The following is a 25,088-nucleotide window of genomic DNA, read 5'->3' as shown; positions in this document are numbered from 1 at the left end:
TGTATTAAGCGCTTGAATCTCCCCCAGCTCTCGGGCAACCCCTGAGAGCTTAATAAATACCACTCTCCAATCCTTATTCTTGCTAGTACTTGTGCTTGGCAGAATGAGGGGTGCCCAGGAGATGGATCAGTGAAATGGATTTGGGGAAAATGGCTTCTTAAGTCCTGTCTGCTGCGGCGATTCTAGGTTGAAAATTAACCATCGTGTCTCTAAAAGTAGTTTCTACCAGACAGAGAATAGCACCGGCTCCACCTTCCACCCAGTCTGGCAACTCCGGAGCTGGGTGAGGACCAACCCCCAAGGCACCACGGGAGGGGACGGGGCAGAGGTTTATTTCCCTGATTTAATAGTAAAAATAATAATTGTGGTGTTCTTTAAGATCTTACTTTGTGCCAAACACTGGACTAAGTGCTGTGGTTGATATATTGTAAATATTAAATATTATAGTCGTTATGGGCAGCAATATCTCTGTTGTTATTTTGTATTCTCCCAAGCACCTAGTACAGTGCTTTGCACACAGTAATCACTCAATAAATACTATTGAATGAATGAATTATATATGTATGTAAATGTATCTAAAATATCAATCAGTGGTATTTACTGAGAGCTTACTATTTGCAGAGCACTACACTAAGTGCTCGAGAGAGTACAATACAGCAGAATTAGCAGACCTGTTCCCCTCCCATAATGAGCTTACAGTCTAGAGACAGGCTTACAGTCTAGATGTATATATAGAGATACATCATATCAGTATCTCTCTTTCTTTCTCTCTCTGTCTCTCTGTCTCTCTGTCTCTCTCTCTCTCTCTCTCTCTCTCTCTCTATATATATATATATTGTAAGTAGATCAGATACAGTCCATGTCCCTCAGGGAGCTCACAGTCTAAGCAGGAAGAACAAAAATTGACTCTCCATTGAACAGATGAGGGAATTGAAGCATGGAGAAGTAAGGTGACTTGCCCAAGGTCATACAACAGGCAAGTGGTGGAGCCGGGATTAGAACCCAGGTGGTCTGACTCCCACCCCTGGGCTCTTTACACCAGGCTCTTGAGAGGAAGAGCAGGGCTCAGGTAAGGACCCTCAGACTGCCCACGGCCCATCCAGGGCTCGGAAACTCTGGCGACGGATTTGTCCCGCGCCCCGTCGGTATCCCAACGCCAGCCGGGACCGCTTCGGAGCTCAACCTGCCAGCCGGCCGATAAGCTCCCCTCGATAGGGATCCGGGCGGTGTTTGCATTGGCTAATTGTGTGTGCAAAGCCCCAGGTGGACACACAACCCTCTCTTGCCCGGGGAACCAGCTACCAATCAACCTTCAGATGTTAATAAAACAAGTCAAGACAGACAAAGGAAATTCCATTTGTATTTTAAACTCCCAATTCATCAGGGTCTCCTCCTTTAGATCTAGTGTGAGAGTGTCCTTGGTGGTAATGTAGCTGGAAGAGAAAATGGAGATAAAAGAGCCATTGTCTTAGAACAGCATTAATAAAAAATGAGTGTTGATCCTAATTGAGTATTAGTTAAACTGGCGGGTGGAGGCAGCTGGCTGCTTGGACTGTCTCAGTCAGTTCACTTTGGACTCTTTAGCTCGTTCTCATTCTCCTCTTCTCCCTGCCAGCCTGCCGCTTCCTGGCAGATCTAGGAAGGGTTAATTAGGATTTGAGAGAAATCCATCCGAAATCCAGTCCCTTCTGAAGCGTGCCCACCGGAGATTGGAGAACTTGGGCTGGACGCAAAGTCCTCTTCGCTCACTCCCATTTTGGCCTGTGTACTATGGGTCATGGGGTTTCGTTATTTACATCTTTGACTTTGGCCCAGATTCTGGTTCTGGTAGCCAACACCCACAACTGTTTAATCCTCTTCCTGAATCATTCTGGCAGCTTTGCGGAGTCCCTTTCTCAGGTGCTTACCCCTCCTCACCCCCCACCCCTTGAGAAGTAGTTTGGCCTAGCAGAAAGAGCCAGGGCCTGGGAGTCGGGGAATAATAATAATAATGATGGCATTTATTTAGCGCTTACTATGTGCAAAGCACTGTTCTAAGCAGTAGGGAGGTTACAAGGTGATCAGGTTGTCCCACGGGGGGCTCACAGTCTTAATCCCCATTTTACAGATGAGGTAACTGAGGCACAGAGAAGTTAAGTGACTTGCCCAACATCACACAGCTGACAATTGTTGGAGCCAGGATTTGAATGCATGACCTCTGACTCCAAAGCCCGTGCTCTTTCCACTGAGCCACGCTGGGTTCTAATTCCGTCTCTGCCACTTGCCTGCCATATGACCTTGGGTAAGTCACTTCCCTGTGCCTCCATTTCCTCTTCTGTCAAGTGGGGATTCAATACCCATTCTCTCTCCCCCTTAGACTGTGAGCCCTACATGGAACAGGGATGGTGTTACCTGATTGACTTGTTTCTACCTCAGCGCTTAATACAGTGCTTAGACATATAGTACGTGTTTAGTAAATGTCGTTAAAAAAGAAAACCTCTCTGAGGAAACATCTTCCAGTTTCAGGAACCTTCAGAGTGAGGGTGTGTCATCATCTTCTTCATCCTCTTCCTCCTCAGTTGGATTGAGCCCTTCCCCAACTAGGCCCTCATTTTCTCTTCTCCCAATCCCTTCTGCCTTTCCCTTGCACTTGGATTTGCACCCTTTATTCACCCCTCCCTCAGCCCCACAGCACTTATGTAGGGATGCATAATATATTTATTTATATTCATGTCTGTCTCCCCCTCTAGACTGTGAGCTCCTTGTGGGCAGGGAATGTGTCCAACAACTCTATTATACTGTACTCTCCCAAGTTCTTAGTACAGTGTTCTGCACACGGTAAGTGGTCCATAAATAAGATTGATTGATTGATTGATTGGATGTGGCCTAATGCAGACTTTTGGATCAGGTGAAGCAACATGGTGGAGTGGAGTGGAGTCAGCATGGTTGTGGGAGTCAGAAGGTCATGGTTTCTAATCCTGGCTATGCTACCTGTCTGCTGTGACCTGGTCAAGTCATTTCACTTCTCTGTGCCTCAGTTACCTCAACTGTAAAATGGGAATTGAGACTGTGAGCCCCAAGTGGGACAGGGGGACTTGTGTCCAACCCGATTTGCTCGTATCCACCCCAGCGCTTAGTAGAGTGCCTGGTATATGGTAAGCGCTTAAAAAATACCACAATTAGGTTCCAGGGGACAGAGAATAGACAGACCTAGTCCCTGCCCATGAGAAGCATATGGTCTCATAGGGATGCCAGCAGAGGTACGTGAATCTGGTTAAAAGAACGTGAGTGGAAAATATATACCCAATTGTGTAAATCAGTGGCAGCTATGCACACTCTGGAGAACAGCTGCAGATAGACTCTGGGCTTCCTCTTCTAGTGTTGTCATGTCTGGACGAACCACTGCCATGTTTTTGTAGTTCGTAAATACCCCAGGCATCTTAGTGTGTAACGACTCCCCCTTTCTTTCCAACTTCCCTCCCCTACACACTCCATAATAGTGAATCAATTAATCAGTGGTGTTTATTGGGTGCTTGCAGTGTGCAGCCACTGTGCTGAGCGCTTAGGTAAGTACAGTGCTACCTAGAGTGTGAGCCCCATGTGGGACAAGGACTGTACCTAGCCTGATTAACTTGTTTTGTACCCCAGGGCTTATCTGTTGACTTCCAAGCCCCCGCTCTTTCCATTAGACCACACTGCTTCCCTATCCCAAAGCCTCCTGGCTCAGTTGGAGCGCCACCAGGGCGACCCCACAACCCTACCCGGTCTCCCCCCCCCGGCCTTGACACACATGATCAGCTCCTCTCTCCCTTACCTGCTTCTCCGGCTTACCGCAAGCCTTGTTTACCAGGCTTTTCATGGGGTTTGTGACAGATAAGAGCTGTATTGATTCTCGGCATCTGCTGGCGGTAACCTTTGAAAGGGCAGGCGATGCATCACCATAGAATTTTATCTATCAATATCGGAGTAATAGAAAGACAGGGATGACATCTAATCACAACACTGCTGACAGATCATAAATCTGAGCTGATAGGGGCCCGGTAATGGGCAGTGGGAAAAAAGGACAAGGATTAACATCGGGATAAAGTCGGGGGAATGTTGGGCTGGAAAGAAGACTGCTTGACCAGGGCAAATAAAATTAAAAAAAAAAAAAACCTTCAGGAAAGGTTTGCTTGCCTTCCCTGGGAGATTAGGGATAGGGGACAGAGAGAGCAAGAGAATGAAAGAAAACAAATATGAGAACTAGACTGTAGTTCCTTGAGGGCAGGGATCATATCTACTAACTTAGTTGTACTCTCCCAAGTACAGTCCAACACTCCTCACAGGGAAGCACTCAGTAAATACCGTCAAATGACTGAGCTGCTGGCGGGAATGGCAGAAAGTGGTTTGGATCTGAATCTGATTATCCGTTAGGTTGGAGGACATTTAATGTATCATGTAGTGGATCAGCGTGGATTGATCGATCTATGGCATTTATTGACCACTTAGTGTGTGCAGAGCACTGCACTGAGCACTTGGGTGAGTGTAAAAAAGTTAGTAGGCACAATCAAGCTTTCAATGTAGAAGTGAGCTTTCAAGCGAAAGATCTGTACTGCTTAAACACTTTGATATTCACCCCGGTCCCCCAGCATTTATGTCCACAGCTTTATAATCTGCTGCTTCCTCTATCTGTAATTCGTTTTATTGTCTGTCTCACTGGGATTGTAAGCATCTTGAGGGCAGAGATCGTGACTCTAACTTTATAGAATTTGTAATTAATAATAATGATGGTATTGTTAAGTGCTTACTATGTCCAGGCACTATACTCAATGCTGGGGTAGATACAAGCTACTGAGGTGGGACATGGTCCCTGTCCCATTTGGGGCTCCCAGTCTCAATCTCCATTCTACGGATGAGGGAACTGAGGCCCAGAGAAGTGAAGTGACTTGCCCTCTGTCACAGCAGACAAGTGGCAGAGCTGGGATCAGAACCCACGTCCTGACTCCCAGGCCGTTCTCTATCTTCTAGGCCTCGCTGTTTCCCAGCTGTCTCCCAAATAATAATAATTATTATTATTGTGGTATCTGTTAAGCATTTACTATGTGCCAAGCACCATGTGTTCAATACAGTGCTCTAAACCCAAACAGTGCTCAGTAAATACCACTGAATGATTGACTGGTAAGGGTGGGTTGGGGGGGTGATTTGCTTTGCCTATTTCTCTGGTCATTTAAAATTTCTTCCTCCATTCCCAGACTTCTAGTCCTTGCCTCCCCAACTTCCAGATCCCCTAAGCCAGATTCTCACACCTTTCCCCAAGACAGTTCCCGCTCCAACCAGGTCCAGGCAGACCAGCAGCATTCTCCCTGCTGCTGCCCAGGCCTGGAAAGCCCTGGAGAGTGGGGTGAGATGCCCAGGAAAACCAAGGTCTTGGCAGTCCCACCCGCCAAGCGGGAGATGGCATGTACCTCTCCCAGGGACATGAGCCTAGCAGAGTCATGAGTCATGAAGCAGTGTCACCTAGTGGAAAGAGCCCGGAAGTCAGAAGACCTAGGTTCTAATCCTGACTCTGCCACATGCCTGCCGTGTGTCCACGGGCAAGTCACTTCTCTTCTGTGAGCCTCAGTTACCTCATCTGTTAAATCAATCAATCGTATTTATTGAGCGCTTACTGTGTGCAGAGCACTGTACTAAGCGCTTGGGAAGTACAAGTTGGCAACATAATGGGGATTAAGACTGAGCCCCATGTGGGACAGGGACTGTGTCCGACCTGATGATCTTGTATCGACCCCAGTGCCAAGAACAGTGCTTGGCTCATAAGAAATATCACGGTTGTTATTATGAGCCGGGTGGCGGGCTGAGCTTGGCTCATAATAGGCCGAGCCGATGTCTAACCCAGGGCTCTTCTGGACTCCGTGAACTCGCTGGACCTGCCGTAAACCCAGTAGCTGAGGCCCGGGAGAGTCCGGCGTTTTGCCAGTTAATTTTCCAAAGGGCACTTTCATACATCACCAGCTCGTGGCCGGAGCGGAGAATAGTGGGACAATTTAATAACGTGAAAGGGGTCTGTTGGATTCTGTGGAGAAACGGTCTTCCTCAGGGTCCAGAATATATGGTCCCGTATGTCGCTGCACTCCCAGTATTTTTAATCAGTTTCGTGTTTTTATTATATCCCGAGTACAAGGTGTTACAAAGAGTGCCTGGCATTGGCAGGCTTACAGAATTGACAAATCAAAAAGTGAATAGAACAGCAAGGAGCCCATTAGGGGTTTGCTTTTGTACAGGAAGAAAACGCCGAGGATCACGGGGCGGGGAGGGGGAGGCGAAGGAGGTGGAGCTTCCCTCTCTCAGCTTTGCATTGGAGCAGTTGTCGTATGAAAGTTCTGCCAGTGCTGGTGCTTTTTCTGCAGCAATTCTGACCGTGCCCCATGGTAGTGATCGGACGACAGCTCCACCGAATGCGTAATTTACAGGCACCGAGTGGCTCCCGGGACTTCCCATAAATAGAACAGCTTTTTTAAAACGTCAGACACTCAGCACATCACTCCGGACCGCTGCAGCAGACTCACACGGCAGCAGTCGGCTGAGAGAGCCACCTGAGGGGCAGCAAAAGCCTCTGGGAAGGTTGGCCATGATCGAGGCAGGGATGTCTGGGGCAGAGTGAGTGGTGGAAGCTGTGGAAGAGAAGCAATGTGGCCTAGTGGACAGAGCCTGGGCCTGGAAGTCAGATGGTTCTGGGTTCTAATCCCGACTCTGCCTCTTGTCTGCTTTGTGACCTTGGGCAAGTCACTTCACTTCCCTGGGCCTCAGTTACCTCATCTTTAAAGTGGGGATTAAGACTGTGAGCCACATGTGGGACATGTAATGTGTCCCAACTTATCTTAAATTTACCTCAGCGCTTAGTACAGTGTCTGGCATCTAGTAAGGGTTTAACAAATACAATTTGGGGGGAAAGCTGTGGTTTTCAGGGGAAGAGTCGGGCACCTGGGGCAGGGTGGGGTGTGTCCGCTAGGGCAGGCAGTGTCTGCTAGGGTGGGCTCTTGGCACCCATAGGTGGTGGTGTTTGGAATGCCTCCCCTAAGTCTTGGCTTCCTTGCTTTCCTGTTTGTCAGCCCATCTTCTGAGCTGTTACAAAGGCTCACTGAGCTCACCCCCGGAAGGATGGGTGGAAATGACTGCAGTAGCTGGAGACCAAACCGGAATCCACTGCCTCTGCTGCCTCGGTGTCCAAGGGCCCGGGTAGGGGGTTTCCTCCTGGCTGTAGGCAAATAGGTGAGCAGTAGCATGGCCTGGTGGATAGAGCATGTTCCTGGGAGTCAGAAGGACCTGGTTCTAGTCTCAGCTCTTCCACTTGTCTGCTGTGTGGTGTTGGGCAAGTCACTTCACTGTTCCTCAGTTACCTCATCCATAAAATGGGTATTGGGACTGTGAACCCCATGAGGGACAATCCGTATTAGCTTGTATCCATCCCAGTGCTTGGTATGGTGCCTGGCACAGAGTAAGCACTTAACCAGTACCATTGGAAAAAAAAAAAGGTTGAGGACTGTTGCTGAGTTTTGGCTCCAAGGGAAAGGCTTTTGTTTTGTTTTAATGGTATTCGTTAAATGCTTGCTATGTGACAGGCACTATACTAAGCACTGGGCTAGATACAAGGTTGGAAACATTCCATATCCAACATGGGGCTAGCATTCCTAATCTCCGTTTTACAGATGCGGTAACTGAGGCACAGAGAAATGAAGTAACTTGCCCAGGGTCACACAGCAGATAAGTGGCAGAGCCAGGATTAGAGCCCAGGTCCTTCTGGCTCCCAGCCCGTGCTCTATCCTCTAGGCCACACTGCTTCTCCAACATTTACTATATGCCAGGTAGTGTACTAAGCGCTGATCCCTTTTTCCACAAGCAAATGAGGACTTGAGCCCATTGTCTCCGTGCAGGTCAGCCGTGTTCGGCGGCAGGAAATAGAGACAGATTCTTTATCCCGCTACCTGCTCCCCTGAGCCAGAGCTGTGTAATTGAAGCAGCTTGTCTGGATAAGCTCTCCTGTTCCACCGCTGTCTGAAGCCTCTGTGGGCCAAGAGCTCCTGCTCCCGCCACTAGAACCACTAGAATGGACTTTCCCAGGACAGATGCTCAGGTGTCCGGGGATGTACCTCGTCTTGGGAGAGTCTACCAACAGAGTTGGTAGAAATGATCCATGTTCTCAAGGAGCTGACAGTCAGAGAGAGAGAGAGAGAGAGAGAGAGAGAGAGAGAGAGAGAAAGTCTGTCAGTCTCATTTATTGAGTGCTTACTGTGTGCAGACCACTGAACTAAACACTTGAGAGAGTACAATATAACAGTAAACAGGCACATTCCCTGCCTACAATGAGCTTACAGTCTAAAGGGAATGAGAGAGGGCTAGTGTGAGTATGTGTGTGTGTTTGAGAGAGAAAGAGAGAATGAATAAGAATGAACAGGTGGTGGCTGCTTGGATGAAATCAGTTGGGTGGGAGAATGCCAACCTCCGACTGGGACAAACCTTACCCCCAAAGTGGGGGCAAGAGAGCAGGATGCCCCTCGCTTCTTAATTTTCCTCACTCCCCACAAACCCAAGCACCCCGAGTCGGTGGCCTAGACCCCTCCACTTCCATCAGGCCCGCTAAGAGAGCTCTCCAGTTGGGATGCTTTGCACTCCTACTCAGGGGGGCCGGACTCAGCTTACAGAAGGCTGCCTGCGGCTTGACTGCGGCAGGGCCCATCCTGAGTGTCACTGTCGCCAACACCTGGATTCCCACTGGGAAATTGCCTTATGATAGGCCACGTGTGCTTGGCCTCATGGTAAGAAAGTGTAACTGCAACATTGCAGCATTTTGAGGCACAGCAAAGTAGCTGGAGAAGTAGCTGGAGAAGCAGCGTAGCTCAGTGGAAAGAGCACGGGATTTGGAGTCATAGGTTGTGGGTTCAAATCCCGGCTCCGCCAATTGTCAGCTGTGTGACTTTGGGCAAGTCACTTCACTTCTCTGTGCCTCAGTTACCTCATCTGTAAAATGGGGATTAAGATTGTGAACCCCACATGGGATAACCTGATCACCTTGTATCCTCCCCAGCGCTTAGATCAGTGCTTTGCACATAGTAAGCGCTTAACAAATACCAATATTGTTATTATTATTATTTAACTTCTCTGTGCCTCAGTTACCTCATCTGTAAAATGGGATTTAAGACTATGAGCCCCCCGTGGGACAACGTGATCAATCGATCAATCAATTGTATTTATTGAGCGCTTACTGTGTGCAGAGCACTGTACTAAGCACTTGGGAAGTACAAGTTGGCAACATATAGAGACAGTCCGTACCCAACAGTGGGCTCACAGTCTAGAAGGGGGAGACAGAGAACAAAACCAAACATATTAACAAAATAAAATAAATAGATATGTACAAGTAAAATAAATAAATAAAGTAATAAATATGTGCAAACATATATACAGGTGATCACCTTGCAGCCTCCCCAGCGCATAGGACAGTAATTTGCACGTAGTAAGCGCTTAATAAATGCCATTATTTTTAGTTAGTGATGCCCAGAAAGACCCAGCTGTCCCCAAAGCCACCCTGCTCAGATACCTTTTTAGTAACAATAATTAATAATTGTGGTATTTAAGGTCCTACTATGTACCAGGCACTGTACTAAGTGCTGGGATAGATACAAGGTGATTGGGTTGGACACAGTCCCTGTCCCGCATGGGGCTCCCCTTCTTCATCCCCATTTTTACAGATGAGGTCACCGAGGCAACAGAGAAGTGGAGTGACTTGCCCAAGGTCACACAGCAGATGGGTGGCGAGGCTGGGATTAGAACCCAGATCCTTCTGACTCCCAAGCCCTTGCTCTATCCACTAGGCCATACTGCTTCCCTAAGTAGCTGCTTTAGAAGTTCTGACAGCCCCCAGCTCCTCCCCACTCCCCGAGCCTCACCTTCCCCATCCCATGCTCACTCTGGATCTTCGCTCCAGACCCCTTTCGGCTGTGTTCCAGCTGGCACGTTTCTTTACTCCCTCGCCCTGGCTGCTTAGGCCCGCTCTCGTTGGCACAAAAAGCGACCGGGAAGAGGCAGCGACAGAGAGACTAGTTCTGGCAGCCAAACTGGATTCCCCCCGACCGTCAGTATTAATGAATGCCCTTGAAGCCGGCTCCGTAAATATCTCCAGTTGGAGTTGCGGCCTTTAGAGAGGAAGGATCTTTCAGCAGAACCCAGAAGACTCTCTCTAAATACCAAGCCCAGCACTTAGGCGGCGGGTGGAGGGCTGATTCTGTCAGTGTCGCATATTAGAAGGTGCTGTATGCCACTGACAGCCACGGAGTCTGATTTTAAGAAGGCTCTGTGCCCAGAGAACAACCCTGGCTTTATTGCACCTTACTGGTGAGGCCCCAAGTTTCATTTATTATCTTCCCTGTAAACTCTTTGGAAGGGAAAGGCCAATTGTCCTTTTTTTAATGGTATTTGTTAGGTGCTTACAACGTGGGAAGCACTGTTCTAAGTGCTGAGGTAGATATAAATTAATCGGGTCAGACAGTTCCAAGCACTGGGATAGATACAAATTAATCAGGCCAGACACAGTCCCTGTCCCATGTAAAGGAAGCAGCATGGCTTAGTGGATAAAGCACGGGCCTGGGAGTCAGAAGGACCTGGGTTCTAATCCTGACCCTGCCATTTGTCTCCTGTGTGACCTTGGGGAAGTCACTTAACTTCTCTGTGCCTCAGCTACCTCATCTGTAAAATGGGGATAAGAGTGTTAGCCCCATGTGGGACAGGAACTGGGTTCAACCTGATTAACTTGGATCATCCTCAGTGCTTAGAACAGTGCTTGGCACATAGTAAGGGTTTAACAAGTACCATAATTATTATTATAGGGGTTCACATTTAAGGAAGAGGGAGAACAGGTATCGAATCTCAATTTAACAGTTGAGGAAACTGAGGCACAGAAAAGTGAAGTGACTTGCCCGTGGTCACACAGCAGGCAAATGGCAGAACTGGGATGAGATCCTAGGTCCCCTGGCTCCCAGGCCCGAGCTTTGCCCACTAGCCCACACTGCTTCTGTGCAAGTTGTCTTTCTAGCCATTTCTGAAAGGGAGGAGAGGGAAATCAGACAGCACACTTAGATTCTTTCTGGAGATTCTCTGAAAGCTTTGAAACTCAAACAGTCTGCTCCCGTTGTCTCTAAAGCCGCAAGTGGCATTTGATCGTGTTTTGCTACATATTGTAATTATTGTCGCATGTTTAAGCTTTGTGATTTTAAATATCTTACACAAATTGTTAATCTTTTAACACCCTGGAGGCGAATGGGAAGAAGGACCCAGCATTTAGCGAGTCTGAACATAAAGTGACCCAGGTTTAATAACGGTGCTTCTCACCAAAGGGCAAACATTATTAAATTGCTTGCTTAAGAGCTGGGGACAAAGGAACAAGAGAAACACTTGTGCCTTGCTCGTGGAGTGTTCGGGCTGGGAGAGAGATACAGAAACATGGCTTGCGGGAAAGACCCTGAGTTGGGAGAACCTGGGGAGCGGGGGAGGAAAGAATGCGGGAGGCAGAGGGGATATTAGGTGTGAAGTATGCATGTGTATGCATGTGTATGTGTGTGTGTGTGTGTGTGTGTGTGTACGCGCACATGTGCAGAGCTTGTCTTGGCAGAGAGCTAGATGAAAACCAGGGCAAGAGAAAATTGAAGGAAGGAGGAAGAACCTATTTCAGTGCGTCTCCCCCTATAGACTGTAAGCTCCTTGTGAGCAGGAATTGCGTCTGTCAACTCCACTGTATCGTTCTTTCCCAGATGAATAGTAATAATAATAATGATGGTATTTGTTAAGCGCTTATTATGTGCCAAGCACTGTTGTAAGCACTGGGGCAGATACAAGGTAATGAGATTGTCCCACGTGGGGCTCACAGTCTTAATCCCCATTTTACAGATGAGGTAAGTAAAGCACAGAGAAGTGAACTGGTTTGCCCAAGGTCACACAGAAGATAAGTGGCAGAGCCGGGATTAGCACCCACATCCCCTGGCTCCCAAGCGTGTGCTGTTTCCGCTAAAGCTCTCTTCACTAGGTCATGCTGCTTCTCTACCCAACCCATTGAAGCAGCATGGCATAGTGGATAGAGCACAGGCCTGGGAGTCTAAATCCCAGGCTTAGTATTAGTCCCAGACTAAGCTCCACTTTTCCTCATCTCCCACTCCCTTCTGCCTTGCCCTGACTAGCTCCCTTTGCTCTTCCCCCCCTCCCTGCCCCACAACACTTACGTATGTTTCTGTAATTTTATTTATTTATATTGATGTCTGTTTACTTGTATTAATGTCTGTCTGCACCCCTCTAGACTTGTGGGCAAGGATTTTCTCTTTTTATTGCTGTGTTGTAATTTCTCGAGCACTTCGTACAGTGCTCTGCACACAGTAAGTGCTCAATAAGTATAGTTGAATGAATGAATGAGTCAGAAGATCTAATCCTGGCTCCAACACTTGGCTGCTGCGTGACATTGGTCAAGTCCAGAGCCTAGAACAGCGCTCAGCACATAGTAAGTGCTTAACAAATACCAACATTATTATTATTAAGTCATTTTACTTCTCTGTGCCTGGGTTACCTCATCTGTAAAATGGGGATTGAGACTGGGAGCCCATATAGGATAGGGACTGTGACCAACCCCAATTGCTTGTATCCACCCTAGCACCCAGTATAGTGCCTGGCACATAGTAAGCGCTTAACAAATACCATAAGTATTATTATCATTATTATTATAGTGCTCTGCATGGAGTAAGCACTTGCTAAATACCACTGATTGTTCAGTTGGTTGAAGGGGTGGAGGGAAGGACTCTCTGCCTGACCTGGATGAAGGCTGGGTCTCTCCCCCTCTAGACTGAAGCTTGGCAGGGAATGTTCCAGTTTATGTTCATATTGCACTGTCCCAAGCACTTAGTACAATGCTTTGCACACATTAAACACTCAAGAAATACCTTTGACTGACTGATTGCACCGCTGCCTTGTACGCTGGTTAGACCTGGGGCCAAGCAGCCTGACAACGACTCCTCCCCAGAGCTGCATACCCTCTCCCTTGCCCTGGGGAGAACTTTGTGGGACTGGGGTACTTATCTCTTCCGTGAGGTAGTGGACCCCCATAATGCCTTAGAACAGAGAAGCAGTGTAGCTTAGTGGGTAGAGCATGGGCCAAGCGCTTAGTAGAGTGCTCTGCACACAGTAAGCGCTCAATAAATATGATTGAATGAATGAATGAATGGGCCTGGGAATTGGCAGGACCTGAGTTCTAATCCCAGCTCCGCCACTCTGCAGTTATCTTGGGCAAGTCACTTCACTTCTCTGGGCCTCAGTTACCTCATCTGTAAAATGGGGATTAAAGACTGTGAGCCCTATATGGGACAGGGACTGTCCAACCTGATTAGCTTGTGTCTAGCCCAGTGCTTAGTAGAGTACACAAAGTAAGCACTTAACAAATACCATTAAAAAAAAAGGATGGGGAAGACATGGAGGGTAAAGGTATGGACATAAATGCTGTGGGGAGCCAACTCTGTGAGTGGTCTCAGGTGGCCAGAACAAGGTGATGAAGGTCAGAGGCTGAACTCACCAGAAGCCCATGAACAGAGCAAGTGGCATTTTATAGAACTAGTTTTTCAGGCAGGTGAGCATTTCAGTCTCTTCCAGGGGATTCTGTACCTTCTCTTTTATTTCTCTGCAAAGTAGATGCACAAGATGGACAGGGAGAACTTCGGCTGTCAGTGGCTCAAACTTCTGCTGGCGTCGAGAGACTTGATGGTTTGGGGGAGACCGGGAACCCACTGGTATTGTGCTGCTCAAACAGCCTTATCAGGTGTCCTCTTTTTTTTTTCTCTGTGCCCTAGGTGGGATTCCCAGATAATAATGATAATAATGGTATTTCTTAAATGCTCACTGTGTCAAACACTGCTTTAAGCCCTGGGGTAGATACAAGTTAATCAGATTGGATGCAGTCCCTGTCCCACAAGGGGCTCACCGACTAAGTAGGTGGGAGAACAGGGATTGAATCTCCATTTTACAGAAAAGGAAATAGGCACAGAAAAGGTAAATGAATTGCCCAAAGTTACAGAGCAGACAAGTGGCAGAGCAGTCATTAGAACCTAGGTCCTCTGATTCCTAGGCCCATGCTCTTTCCACTAGGTCATGCCGCTTCTCTACCCAACCCGCTGAAGATAAGTCTTTTGGGCAACCGATGCAGTTCGCTCGAGAGCAGCATTTGCCTGCCTTCAAATTGTCCGTTCTACTCCAAAGTTCAAATCAGATGAGTGTGATAAGCTACGGCTGCCCCATGGGAATGGACTGACTCCTCTTTGTTAAAATAATAATAATTATTATTGTTATTATCATTTGTTAAGCACTTTCAATATGTCAAGCACTGTTCAGAGCTCTGGGGTAGACTATTCTAAGCACCGGGGTAGACGAAAGCTAATCGGATTGGACCCAGTCCCTTTCCTACATGGAGCTCACAGTTTGTCCCCATTTCACAGTGAGGTAAATGAGGCACAGAGTTGTTAAATGACTTGTCCAAGGCTTACCTGCAGACAAGTGGTGGAGCCTGGATTAGAACCCAGGTCCTTCTGACTCCCAACCCCCTGCCCTTTCCACTAGGCCATGCTGTCCCTCAGTTTCCTAATCTGTAAAATGGTGTCAGGGGGAGGTTACCTGTTCTCCCTCCCTATAAAACCAGAAGCCCCAGGAGACCACAGCAGGACAAGGACTGTGTGTCCAATCTGCTTATAATGTACCTTCCCTAGTGCTTAGCACAGTGCTTGGCACAGAGTAAAGACCTCATAAAGCAGCATGGAAAATGGGGATTGAAACTGTGAGCTCTATGGGGGAGAGGGACTGTTTCCAACCTGATTAACTTGTATCTACCCCAGCAGTTAGAACAATGCTTGACACATAGCGCTTCACAAATACCATCATTATCGTGAAGACCGACACCTTTATTCTTAGCCACCGATCGCTTCCAGCACAGAACATCGGCCTGCTCGGTCCACGTTCCGGAGGGAGAGGAGCTCAGCTTCCATTCCTTCGGAGGGTCCTCCCTCCCGCCCTCGGCGCCCCGAGGCCCGGGCCCCACCGGGCTAGCCCCCTTCCCCCAGCACCATCTCCTCCGTGGCTCCATAGGCTCCTCAGCCGGACGCCCTGTCGCAAGGATCGATATTCTCGGCATTTCGTGCCGCACGCGAGCCGGGGAGCGAAAGGTGAAACTTGGTCCTTAACCCCCTTGTGACTGTCTGAGCGGTGATTAATGAACTCGATGGGCTTTCCTGCAGACCTTTCAGAGGGTGGATGAAGGATGGAATTTCAGCTCTCTTTTGCCAGGCCCTCGGCTTAATTCGGCTCTTAAAATTAATGTCCTTTTTCCGAATGCCAAGAAAACAAAAGGGATTTCTCCATAGTGGATGCGGCTTGACACAATAGGGCTTAATTGGTGTCAGGAAGACGAGAAGGATGAATGGGGGAAATGCCCATTTAGCTTTTGAGATGGAAAAACGGCTAAGTTGTTCGGGACTTTTCGTGCGGGTTCTGATGCTCGCAAACTGGAACTGTTTGCCATATAGATCGTAACGACTCCAAAGGAGCCATTATAGTCTATTATGCAATTACATAATCAAAGTATGCATAGTAACCAGCGTTCAGAATTGAATGCTAATCAAACGTACCTATAGGATGTATTTAAACTAAAATAGAAAGTGCTAATTTGCCATTAGTCAACTAAACAAGGCATGTGTATACAGAATATTCATGAATATCTTAATGTTGTGTCAGATGACATTTTTTTGTTTTTGTATTCATGAAAAATCAACAATTCTAATTGAAGAAGAAAAAATAGCCAGCAGAGACATATTCCTCTCTTCCTCGCACTTCCTAATTTTTTCGTCCAGCGCCTTTCACTGATTATTAAAGATGAGATTAAAACCAAGACGGGTCGCTTCTGAAAACCAAGGCTATTCTCCAGTAATTTCCTCACAGGAAAGAGGTGACACTCTGACCCATTTCCCTGACAGTGGGAGAGCGGGATGAATATGACAAATGAAATTCAATTAGACACACCACTGTTTTTAAAAATAGCCGGGCACCGTCGATGCTGTGATGGAAATAATTTGATGGAGGTCAGGAGGGAAGGTATCTCCCTTAGTGAAAAGCAGCAATGAAAGATTGCTGTTTGGCAGAGTCGGTTTGATTTTATCTCCAAGCTTGTAATCTGGGAGTCTCAGATTAATTATGTTTTTTGGCTGCCCGGTTGCAGAGGGTGGGGAGGGGTGGGGAGAGAATAACTCTTTCTCCCTCACCAAGATGACTCCGACCGCCCTGTCTACCAGGCGCTTTAGATGGCAACAAAACATGGAGCCAGGTCACCGAGGTTAAGGGAAGCTTTGCAAACAGCGGGAAGATAGGATGTCTTTGATTCACGATATATATTTAGGGACGCATGCAGGTTGGCACTGGCTGTTTGGGAAAAGGAAGAGTTGCTTTTCTGTGGTCCAGGCCCTGGAGGAAATGGAGTTAGGACTCTTGTGTTTGCTTCTCTGTGTCGCTCACAAAAACGTGGGCCCTTTTTCTCCCGTGGCTGTCCCCATGAGAAGCGGCAGGGCCCAGTGGAATGAGCCCGGGCCTTGGAGTCCCACTTGCCTGCTTTGTGACCGTGGACCAGTCACTTCACTTCTCCCGCTTCAGTTTCTTCATCTGCAAAATGGGGATTCAATACCTGTTCTCCCTCATACTATGACTGTGAGCCCCTTATGGGACCTTAGTATCCTGTACCTACCCCAGTGCTTAGTACAGTACTTGGCACATAGTAAGCACTTAACCAAAACCATTATTATTATTCTCTCTCCTCCTCTCTCTCCCCCTTCTCTCTTTCTATCTCCCTCTCTCCCTTCTTCCTCAGTCTCCTTCCCCACCTCTTTCCTTTCTCCTTTCTTCCCTTCTCTCCTCCTCTGCCTCCCCTCTTTCCCCCCCCCCATTTTCCTTCTCTCCCTCTCCCTCTGTCCCTCCTCTTCCTCCCCTATCTTTCCCAGCTCTCTTCTTTCCTACGCTATTCACTCTCTCCCTCTCTCTTCCCCTTCTCTCCCCTTCTGCCCCCTTCTTTCCCCATCCTCCCCTCAACATCTCTCCTCATCCCCTACCTCACTGCTCTGAGAGCTGGGCCAGTGAAGAAATTGCTCGGGCATTTTAATGGGACAAAATTCCATCATCAAAAGCTTTCGTGGCTTGAACTTCAAATAATTTATTTCTAAATTACTTTTACTGTAATTCTTATTAATTCCAATAGGTTTCTGATTTGATATAGAACTCGGTAAACGCAGGGAACAATTTAATGAATTGAAAGATAGGATTGAGTCTCTTAAAGGAAATGTACAAAATATGCTGGCAATAATTGCTTAGATAGAAATCAAATCTTAATAGCTTTGTTAATGATTTGTGGCGAACATTGTGTTTAGCTAGAACTTGGGGAACATATGTGGCTGGAATCTTTTTCAGAAAGATTTTTTTTTTTCCCTCTGGGACGAATAGCAACTCTCCTGAGGAGTTCTCTATTTTCTTGACACCTTCTGTGTGAGAGAGTGAGCAGAAAACTGGATTCCAGAAGGCACGGGGCTCCCTTAGGGGTGGCCATTTTGTGCCGGGGTGGTGGAGGATTCGTTGAGAGCTGTGAAGTAGTAGTAGTAATAGCAGTAGCAGGAGTTTCTGCATTTGGTGCAGTGCACTGTACTCAGCTCTGGGGAAGTACAGAATGAAGTGAGATGTTCTGTGCCCACAGGAAGCTTACATTCTAATGACGGAGACAAACAGAAAAATATTTGAGAACACACAGTACTGTTAATTGTTCTGTTAATGTCCGTCTCCCCCTTTAGGCTGTAAGCTCATTGTTTGCATGGAATGTCTCCAACAATTCTGTTTCATACTCTACTCTCCCCAAGCGCTCAGTACAGTATTCTATACACAGTAAACCCTCAATAAATACCATTGCTTGATTGACCTGCCCTTTCATTATGGACTTGACCAGAGAGACCCCCTCCAGCTCAAATGGACAGTTTGGTTATTAAGAGCCAGGCTGCCTGGGGGAGAAGTCTTGGACTTAGCAAGCGGCCCTAGAGTGGGATAATAAAGCCGTTCCTTTGGGGCCTAAGTTACTGAGTGTTAAAGAAAGAAGGGAGTAGTAAGCCAGGTGTTTTATGTCCAGCGGGACTTTCTCCTTCCCCTTGGGGTGCATAATTGAGGAATTAGAAGCAGGAGAAGAAATCAGGAGCTACCCAAAGAAGGAGAGTTCAGCTGAAATGTAAGGTGGTTTTCTTGGGCTACAACAGTAGCTGAGTCCCCACCGCAGCCGGGGAGGGGACCCCAGCTTTCTCGGAGTGAGCTGGGGATGGGAGCGGCGCTTCTTGTCAAAGTTTGGGTGGGATTCACAGAGTGTGGAAGGACTCGTTCAATGAGCGCTTAGTGTATGCAAAGCACTGTACTAAGCACTTGGGAAACTGCAGTTGGTACCCTGCCGTAATGAGCTTACAGTCTTAGAGGATGAGTTTTCAGTCATTCGTATTTATTGAGCACTTATAGTGTGCAGAGCACTGTACTGAGCACTTTGAGGAGTAAAATATAACAATAATAATAATGGCATTTATTAAGCGTTTACACTGTTCTAAGCGCTGGGAAAGTTACAAGGTGATCAGGTTGTCCCATGGAGGGCTTCACAGTCCTAATCCCCATTTTACAGATGAGGGAACTGAGGCCCAGAGAAGTTAAGTGACTTGCCCAAAGTCACACAGCTGACAATTGGCGGAGCTGGGATTTGAACCCCTAACCTCTGACTCCAAAGCCCGTGCTCTTTCCACTGAGCTACGCTGCTTCTCCGAACAGACGCCTTTCCTGTCCTTAATGAGCTAGAAGGTATTTGATGCCTACCCACCTGGGCATAGCCAAGAGAGACCTTAGAACACACCTGGACAAGTTAAGCACAGAGGAAGTGAGTTAGCCCTCAGTTTCCATGCCGAATTGTCCAGACTGGCTGACCTGGTATGGTCATTGGTCAAGGAAATCAGGAAGCTCACTATAGAGAACATGTTAGTAGATCCTTTCACTGGCTTGGGATGGACTGTAGCACCATGGTAGCGCCCCCCTCTCACCTTGGCCCAACCCCTGGTTGGCCTTCCCAATCGATCAATCAGTTGAGAAGCATGGAATAGTGGTTAGAGCACGAGCCTGGGAGTCTGAAGGACCTGAGTTCTAATCTCAGCTCTGTGCCTTATCTGATATGGAACCTTGGGCAAGTCACTGAATTTCTTTGGACATGAGTTTCCTCATCTGTAAAATGGGGATGTGAGCCCATGCGGGACATGGACTTTGTCCAATCTGATTAACTTGTAACCACCCAAGTGCTAAGCACAGTGCCTGGCACATAGTAAGCACTTAACAAATGCCATAAAAAATTGATCAAATAGTATTTATTTAGTGCTTATTTTGGGCGGGCCTATTTATTGAGTGCTTGCTGTGTGTGGAGCACTATGCTAAGTGCTCGGGAGAGTGCAGTATAACAGAGTTGGTAGACATGTGCCCTGCTCACATGAGCTTACAGGTCTGGAGGGATCCAGCATCGTCCATGAGGAATAGTGCAAATTGCATTTTAATTTGTGCCCCAAACCCCATTCCTGTGAGCAGCTCAGCATTTCTAAGTGTGTCAGACTGTTTTAGCCATGGAGAAAAATGAACTGGCTGGTTAGCAGCCTTCTTTAAGACACACGGTGTGTTGGAGCTGTTGGGTTTATTTTGAACAGAAAATGGGCTATTTTTGTTTCCGGAACCAAATGTCCGTTAATTGAGCTTTCAAAACCTGAAAAGGGTTGGAAAATGGTTTGTTTCAGAGGGCGATCGGAGCGGCTGGTTTGTATCCTTCTGCGGCACGTCCAGTTGTACATGTAGCCACCTAATTGTCATGATCTCTATTTCAAGGGGAAATCGATGTCACAGCAGAGAAAGCAACGTTGCATCCAGGGCTCGGGCGACAACAGCTCTGCCGTCCATATGGCCAGGGCTGCACTAAAAGCACCTGTCTCCCTGCCAGCGCTGAGAGGAAAATCAGGTGGATGAGCAGAAATCCTCTGGGTAATTAGCAAGCCCGGCAGTTGGGGGCAGAGAGGAATTGAGATAAGATACCAGAGAAACAAACAAACAAATGGAGAAACCAAAAGCAGAAATGCGGCTGGAATCAGGATGGGCCGACTCCTTATGGTCCTCTCAAGTTTTCATCCTGGTTCGTCTCTTCCTTTGCCTTGGTACTGTCGTGTAATAGGATCCTGAGTCTCCTGAAGGCACATGGATGGGGTTACTGGGGTGCTGGCCAGTTGAACCCAACATTTGGTGGCCACTTGGAAAAGAAACAGAAGCCATGGTAGAGTTCGCCGTTTCATTATTGCCCAGGAGGAGTCCTCTTTACCATTGGTCCCGGCCACAAGGCTGATTTGCAAGGAAACCTCACTCTGAAGGGTTGGATTTGAAGGTGGGCTTGGTGACAGGTGGATTGAAATCATCCTATGACAATTCCACCTCACATTTAGGCTGACTAGACTGTAAGCTCACTGTGAGCAGGGAATGTGTCTGTTTATTGTTGAATTGAGCTTTCCCAAGCATTTAGTTCAGTGCTCTGCTCACAGTAAGCGCTCAATAAATGTGATTAGCTAACTGATTGACTGACTTGTATTTCTAGAATGATTCTTCTCGGCAACCTGCGAGGAGCCCCAGTATACTAATAATAATGGTGGTATTTGTTAAGCGCTTACTATGTGCAAAGCACTGTTCTAAGTGCTGGGGGGGTTACAAGGTGATCAGGTTGTCCCACTTGGGGCTCACAGTCTTAATCCCCATTTTACAGATGAGGTAACTGAGGCACAGAGAAGTTAGGTGGCTTACCCAAGGTCACACAGCTGACAAGTGGTACAGCTGGGATTCGAACCCATGACCTCTGACTCCCAAGCCCACGTTCTTTCCACTGAGCCACGCTGCTTCCTGTAGACTGTAAGCTTGTGGGCAGGGAATATGTGTGTTAATTGTTGTATTGTATTTTCCCATGCATTTAGTCCAGTGCTCTGCACACTGTCAGCCCTCAATAAATTCATTCATTCATTCAATCATATTTATTGAGCGCTTACTGTGTGCAGAGCACTGTACTAAGTGCTTGGGAAGTACAAGTTAATACGACTGAATGAACAAGGGTCTTTAAAATTGACCTTGCCTTTCCAGAGATGTGACTCCTTCTTAAATTTGGGGTTTGTTTAGTGCCCAAGCGAACAGAGATCTCTGTGTGTGTGTGTGAGTGTGTGCGTGTGTGTGTCCACCCATCCGTCCGTCCATCCGTTCCCAGCCCAGGGACTTTGGTTACCAGGCCCCGTTAGCAATGAGGTGCGGAGATATTTTTGGCTACTGCATCCTGATAGAGTGTAATTGAATTGGAGCCGGTCGTGATTCAACTCTCCTGTTGGGGAGAGATAGCCGTCCCACCCCATGTTCCTTTACTTTGTGTGGGAGGGAGAGATGCCAGCTGCAGGGCACCTCCCCCGCCTGCGTTTTGGAGAAACCGAGGGTTCTCATTTGGATTGCTAATCTCACTTCCTTTTGCAGCAAGCCCTCCTCCTTCGCCCCTTGGGTTTTGTATTCCAGGCCTCCTCAAGCCATTCTTGGGTCTTAAGGCGGTGACAGCATTCGAGTTTGGCCGTTCAATTTGTCCTTAATTTTCCCGGTAGATTGGGTTACCCAGAAGGAATGGGCTGTATTGTCCTTTTTGTGTGTCTGTGTGAAAAATACATCCCAACTCTGACCGACCCCGTGGGGATTTTAGCTCCTCGAAAAGGCTTGCTGATTGGCAGCGGTCCCCCTGCCCCCCTTCCCTTTCTCAGGTCGGGAGTTTGGGGCTCTCCCTCCACCGGCCGCCGGCATTCCAGATGGGTCCCGGCCCCTCCGAGGAGAAGCTCGATCCACCTCCATTTTCCCGATGGCTGTCTGTCACCGTTGGCGCTCCGCGGCAGCCGAGGGCTCCCTCTGGAGCCAGTGGGAGCCAGTTTTCCATTCCACCCCCTACACGCCCAGTTGGCTTGGGGGCTTTCGGCCCCTGGTCCATTCACGGGACCCTGGACCATTCCTGGCCTCTCTGCAGCCTCCATCTGGTTGTCCCGTTTTGGCAAGGCGTAGCGGATAGAGCAAAGGCCTGGGAGTCAGAAGGTCATGGGTTCTAATCCTAGCTCCACCACTTGTCTGCTGTGTGACCTTGGGCAAGTCACTTCACTGCTCTGTGTCTTAGTCACCTCATTTGAAAAATGGGGATTGAGACTGTGAGCCCCACATGGGACAGGGACTGTGTCCAACTCGATTTGCTTGTACTCACCTTAGCACTTAGTGCCTGGTACATACCCTCAACCCCAGAAGGGCAAAGATGATGATGATGATGACAGTAATTGTTAAGCGCTTACTATGTGCAAAGCACTGTTCTAAGTGCTTCGAGGGGGGGATATAAGGTAATCAGGTTGTTGCACGTGGGGCTCACAGTCCTAATCCCCATTTTACAGTTGAGGGAACTGAGGCACAGAGAAATTGTGACTTACCCAAAGTCACACGGCTGACAAGTCTTAGTCCCCATTTGACAGATGATGGGACTGGGGCCCAGAGAAGTGATGTGACTTGACCAAGGTCACACAGCAGACACGTGGCACAGCTAAAGTAAGCCCGCTAAGGGGCGGGACTACTTTTGGGCTCTCACTCCACAGGGGACTGGCTCTCTAGGCTGCCTACACCAAGATGGTGGCTCTGTCACTTCAGCCAAGGTCACTGTGGTCTTGGCAGCCTTGTAGATCCCGAGCTACCCCAGCAAGGTGACCTCTGAACGGATATAGAAGCTGCAGACCAGCCCAGTGGAGGGCGCAGGCCCACTGCCTAGGCTTTATTTAATAATTGTGGTATCTGTTAAGTGCTTACTATGTGCCAAGCACTGTGCTAAACACTAGGGTAGATCCAAAATAATCAGATCCCACATTGAACTCACAGTCTAAGTAGGAGGGAGAACAGGGATCGAATCCCTGTTCCCATGGGACCATTGTGGTCTAGTGGATAGAGCCTGGGTCTGGGAGTCAGAAGGACCTGGGTTCTAATCCCTGCTCCACCATTTATCTGCTGGGTGACCTTGGGCAAGTCATTTAGAGAAACAGCATGACTCAATGGAAAGAGCTCGGGTTTGGGAGTCAGAGGTCATGGGTTCTAATCCCATAAGAAGGAGGGCTTGTTGAAAAGGAAGTGAGATTATCACTTCCCAAATGACACACAATTTATTTCAGACTTCAGGCGTAAGCGCCTGTCCCCTCCGTCCCATTAGCATACTAAGCACTTAACAAATACCATCATCATTATTATTATTTTCATTATAATTATTATTATTGTTCTTGGCCTCGGCCGAGGGGTGGCCTTCTCCCGGGGCAGGTGAGGGCGATGGATGCTGGCTGCAGTTGGCCTCCTCAGTAACCCTACCCCACAACACCCTGCCAAGGTTTGCCTGCCCCCAGCAGAGAAGGCGAAGGCCAGAGGGATAGATGGAGAGCACACAGCTTCCTCCTCTCTGCCAGTTACATTTCTGTTTATCTGCCTTCTGCCTATGGTCCCAGGGAGAGGAGGAAGGAACTGCCTTTGCCTTGTTTTAGTGCAAAACAACATAGTTCTTAGACACATTCCCAGGAAGAGCAGGCATCAAATCCTCATTTTATAGCTGAGGAACCTGAGGCACAGACAACTGAAGTGACGTGCCTGAGATGATACACCAGGAAACTGGCGAGGCCGGAATTTGAACCCAGATCCTCTGACTCCCAGGTCCGGGCTCTTTCCACTTGACCACATTGCTTATGGTCTAGCAGGGGAGACGGGTGGATTGAAACAGAAGAATAGTCCATAGAAAAAAGAGGGAGAGATTAGGCAATGTGAGTTATCCATTCGTAGTGTTTATTGAATATCAATTGTGTACAGAGTGCCCTCACTACCCAGCCGCTTCACCCCTCTGCGTCTCTCTTCCATGCGGAAAAAGGAACCAAAACCACCTGCCCCTTTCTGCTTCACCATGAGGCTGCCAGACCCTGAAAATGTTGGCGTAAAAATCAGGGAGAGGGATGGTGATCATTTTAGGCTTGACACTTTGAGTACTGGGGAAGAACAGTGCTCTCTGCCCACTCCGGTTGAATTTCAGAAGCACCACAATCCATCCTGGGCTTTTAAATCCATCGCCTATTTTTTGCTGGTCATTTCTGTCTCCGCCTCTAGACTGAAAGCTCATATGGGCAGGGAACGTATGTACCGATTCTGTTGTACTCTCCCAAGTGCATAGTACAGTGCTCTGCACATGCTTAACATGTGCCTTTTATTATGATGATTATTATCAGCAATAATGACAATAATAATAATTATGGTATTTATTAAATGCATACTATGTGCCATGCACTGAATTAAGTGTTGGGGTAGATCCAAGATCAGGTCCCACAGTCCAAGTAGAAAGGAGAACAGGCATTGAATCCCCATTTTGCAGATAAGGGAACTGAGGTGCAGAGCAGTGAAATAATAATAATTATGGTATTTGTTAAGTGCTTACTATGTGCCAAGCACTGTTCTAATAATAATAATAATCATGACATTTGTTAAGTGCTTACTATGTGCCAAGCACTGTTCCAACCACTGGGGTAGATACAAGGTAACCAGGTTGTCCCACGTGGGGCTCACAGTCTTAATCCCCATTTTACAGATGAGGTAACTGAGGCACTGAGAAGTTAATTGACTTGCCCAAAGTCACACTGCTGATAAGTGGCGGAGCCAGGATTAGAACCCATGACCTCTTACTCCCAATCCCAGGCTCTTGCCACTGAGCCAGGCTTCTTCTCTAAACTCTGGGGTAGATAGAAGGTAATCAGGTTGTCTCACCTGGGGCTCACTGTCTTAATACCAGTTTTACAAATGAGGTAACAGGCACTGAGAAGTTAAGTGGCTTGCCCAAGGTCATACAGCATACAAGTGGGTCATACAGCAGACAAGTGGCGGAGTCGGGATTAGGACCCATGTCCTCTGACTCTGAAGCCCGT

The 25,088-nt window shown here is 47.8% G+C and overlaps 1 protein-coding gene across 3 annotated transcripts in view; it reads left to right on the top strand.

The window, feature by feature from the left end:
• CADM1 (cell adhesion molecule 1) overlaps window positions 1-25,088 on the top strand; it is a 165,731-nt gene that overhangs the window by 68,594 nt on the left and 72,049 nt on the right. The gene's annotated exons all lie outside the window — the stretch shown is intronic.

This window comes from Tachyglossus aculeatus, chromosome 11 (assembly GCF_015852505.1).
Source record: "Tachyglossus aculeatus isolate mTacAcu1 chromosome 11, mTacAcu1.pri, whole genome shotgun sequence".
Lineage (NCBI taxonomy): Eukaryota > Metazoa > Chordata > Mammalia > Monotremata > Tachyglossidae > Tachyglossus > Tachyglossus aculeatus.
The sequence above is the reverse complement of the archived record's forward strand: the minus strand, read 5'-3'. Positions and strand labels throughout refer to the sequence as shown.